The 4,081-nt window shown below is 46.6% G+C and overlaps 1 pseudogene; it reads left to right on the forward strand.

The window, feature by feature from the left end:
- The first annotated feature begins 3,416 nt into the window (after nt 1-3,416).
- Nucleotides 3,417-3,535, forward strand: LOC118603395 (annotated as a pseudogene).
- Nucleotides 3,536-4,081: the final 546 nt, after the last annotated feature.

Below are 4,081 nucleotides of genomic sequence, written 5' to 3' on the forward strand. Positions count from 1 at the left end.
TTATTCCTCATGGGCTGGGCTGTCAAATTCAGCATCTGCTTTTCTCTGGGTTACAATCAGAATGGACCAGTGGGTCCCTAATGTTAAGAACCTGTCTGAAAGGGCAGTGATGCTGTTGTCTGTGATCGTGGCCTAAGGTGGTGTGAGAGGTCCACTGGGAACTCTTGAATTGTTGATTTTTACCAGTGCAGATCTTAGAGAATCAGGTGCCAGCAACAGAATCTTTAAAAGCGAAGTTGGCATTTTCCTTTTGAAATAATTCTTACCAAAACACATAATGGAAATTATGGAATAAAATTATCTTTAAACCATTCTTCGCTGAATTGCCCGAAACTGTATAACTGAACAGCTGAAGAGCTGTTCACCGAGCTGCTCTGTGTCAGGTAAGTTATAGTGAAAGTCATAGTTTCCACTTATTCTGTCAGCCCTTACTATGTTCCAGACCCAGTGTTGGGGGCCTGATGTGCTTATTGTGGCATTTAATCTTCACAGTCACTCTATGAGATGTGGCTATAATTATTCCCATTTTACAGATGGGGAAGCTGTGGCTTAGAGAAGTGATGTAACTTGCCCAGAGCCATACAGCATAATGATGTTGGATCTCTCCCTGTGAACCCGAGGCCTGCGCTCTGTCCACTGCTGTGCTAAATGCTCTCCATGGCCGTACCTGCTCTTTCTCTGCCCAGCGAGCCACACCCACACCTGAGGATGAGATAAAGCAGTTTTATCTGTTAGGTACATATTGTATGCTCTCTAGAGGCCTTTTACATCTGCCATTTCCACAGTATGATCTGGCCACAAAGTGGGTAAGAGCATGGCTTTGGCCGTGAGGATACCTGCATTCGTGTCTCCTCATTTCAGATTTCAGATACACACTAAATGGTATTTATTTCCAAGCTCTTATTATTGGGGGTCACGAGACTAGAATAGATTGTGTTTTGACCCCCATAGTGTTTAAAATTCAAGTACCCTGGCAAGACTTCTCAAACATTTTATGGAATTCTTCACAATTCACACATACAGATTGAGTCCGTTGTGCTTTTGGTCTTATTTCAGCCGTTTAAAAACCCAGAGGAGAGAGTCTCATGGTGGCCGCATCTTAATAAAATTTAGATGCTGTGGGATATGTTTCTGAATTTGCCCTTTGAGCTTGGTGAGTTATGAATTTGTCTCGGGGACTCGTCATTTTCTCTGCCCTCGGTGACCACTACATTTCTTATGCTGGCATATCGGAAATAATGTTTTGGTTTGCAGCTATCTTTTATGGAATTCGCATAAATTTACGCCAGAGAACTAGACTTGAGATGGATGTTGAGAATTCCTTGCATCTACATACTCAGTTTAAAAATTTCCAGTCGGTTTCTAATTCGTTCATCTAGTCAACAGTAATTATTGAGTGCCTACTGTGTGTCAAGTGCTATGCTTTGAAGGCTCGCCATTACTCTTGTCCAGCCTGTTTTTCAGCTAAATAGGATTAAGGAATAAAATTGCCCTTTAAAACATTTTCTAGCTTTGACTCTCATATTCTTCTAACAGCTAACCAGGGATGAAGAGAGCGAATAGCATAAATCCCATTTTCTAGATGAGTAACTTCAGGCACAGAGAGATTAAATGGCTTGTTCGTGGTCACTCAGCTGGTTATTGAAGGAGTCAGACCTGGAGCCCGAGTGTTGTGTGTCCTTGTCCTCCTAACCCTGGCTCGAGCAGTGCCCCTTTGCATCACTAGAAGGCAAAAGGGGAGAACAGATTGTAAGTGGACGAGGAGGAAGTTACGAGGTGAATGCGCTTGGTATTTTGGGTTCTGCAGTGAGGACGCCTGTTTTCTGGCATTCCCTGGAGCGTGGGCGGGAAGCCGTTTTGCATTTTTCTGCTTTCCCCCACAACCTTTATTCTCGCACTCTCATACAAAGCCTCCTCTCCCATTGAAAGTCCTGCCTTCCCCCTTCTCGTTGCTGTCACCTTCTGATTTTACAAGCGGCTGGCCTCTCATTTATCGAGGAGTTGACACTGCTCACAATCTTCCATGCCATGTCCATCAGTGCAAGCCACATCAGGATCCACGTGGACGACCCACCCTTTTCCCACCCCAGCCTCAAAGCTTCTTGACTGCTTAAGTGGAACCATCTTTATTTTCACCTTATTTCTGCCTCTGTTCCCCAATGGCCATGCCCTGGACCGCCCCAGGAGCTTGCTCCCCGCCCCTGAACTCTCAGGCTCCAGTATTGCATTCCGTCCACAACCTCTTAGCATTCCGGTGCTCTCTCCCTTATTCCCACTTTACCTACTTTTGGCTTCTCTGAGGTTTCAACCCCCTCCAGTTCTGACTTTTATCTTAGTCCACGTGCCCCATCGCGCTTCTTTTTCCTTTCTGTCCGGCCCAGGCCCCGGGCCTGTCTCAGCCCCGTGTGTTTCTGCACCCGCCTCCCCTCAGCCTTGGGATAGTCCAGCCGTTCACCATCTACTTCAACCTGCAGGCTGCAGAATGCATAACAATACAACTGGGATTTTGGTATTCTTATGATTCTTGTTTCCAGCATCTCTGTGGTCAACTGGTCCAACAATGTTCCTCTCAACGAAGTTTTCAACACCACTTGCCGCCCCTTCGTGGATTCCTCATCCGTGCCACTTTCCATTTTCCCGAATGGCTTTTTTTAAATGCCCGCGGCTCTCCTTGAGCCTTCTAACCTGCTCCTGGCCTTCCCGTCCACCTTTTCGGTCGACGACTTTTCAAACGATGACTTTTCAAACGATGACTCCTATAGCACCTTCTGCGTCTGTTCGCCCGGTAAGTGTGGGTATGCCCCAAGATTCTGTCTTAGTCTTCTCGTCTTCTAGCTTCATCAACATCTAGGTGCAGACGGCTCACGATCGTCCACCGTGAGCAGAGCTTCTGCTGCACTCCTTCGCTGCTCTTCTCTCCTGCGGACACTTCCGGTCAGCTGCGCTCTGGTCGGCACACCCCCAGCTGTCTCCCGACCTGATCTCCTCACCTGGCCCCCCTCCGTATGCTCAGTCTTGGTGAATGGAGCCTCTGTCTGCTTGGCCACACAAGTCAGAAACCAGAGTCGTCCTAGACTCCTTCCTCTCTTTCAGTCAGCACATCTAATTGACCCTATCAGTTCTGGCTCCTTTTATTTCCTGTGTCTAATGCTTCATTCTGCAGCCTTTACCAGGACCCTGTGATTTCTCATTTGGATGATTTCTGTGGCCTCCCTTCTGGTCTCCTTCCTTCTTCCCACCCCAGTCCATCCTCCATAGATCTTTCTAAATCCTGAAAGAAATCATATGTCCTTCCTCACTCTAAGGCTGAAAACTGTATCCAGCCCACAGATATCTTTAATTTGACTCATTGTGTTATCCTGTACCATGTTTAAAAACAATTTTCTTTGGGCTTTACTTGCCAATATTAAAAATCAGTCTACCACCATGCCACCCTGAACAAGCCCGATCCTGTCTGATCTTGGAAGTTAAGCAGGGTTGAGCCTGATTAGTACTTGGATGGGAGACCACCTAGGAAGATCAGGTGCTGTAGGCGTAAAAAATAAAATAAAAAAATAAGGGATTGTAAGGTGACAAGTTCCTTATAATCTGTGAGGTCAACCAAGGGTTGCCTTGCCTAAAAAAAAAAAAAAAAAAAATCAGAAAATTTCACATAAGATCTCTAGATTTCTGGATTATCTTTAAAAGCTAGAAGTCCTACATCCTCCCGTTCCCCCAGGAAGCAGCTAACTGGACAGAGGGACAGCCGTGCCCCTCAGATGGGGTGTGTCTCCTCCAGGTAGTCACAGACTCCACCTTTCCAGGTATGCTTCACTCACTTATGCCACCCACCTGGCTCCCGCAGCATTGAGTTGGTGACCTTCGGTTTGTGACGTGACGTTGGGCCTCCACTAGTTGCAGGGGCCCCACTGCAATCCTTGTACCCTGTGCCCACCGAGCTAAATTTTTTGGAGTACCTCAGACTCGGCATTCTGTACACGCCTCTGCCTTGGTGCACGTCCCTCTTCTGGTTAAAACTCAAAACGAGAGGCAGTAAGTAGTCTTTTCTGAGGATCTTGGCAACCAAGTAAGATGGCAATTT

Source organism: Rousettus aegyptiacus, unplaced genomic scaffold (genome assembly GCF_014176215.1).
Source record: "Rousettus aegyptiacus isolate mRouAeg1 unplaced genomic scaffold, mRouAeg1.p scaffold_m13_p_5, whole genome shotgun sequence".
NCBI lineage: Eukaryota > Metazoa > Chordata > Mammalia > Chiroptera > Pteropodidae > Rousettus > Rousettus aegyptiacus.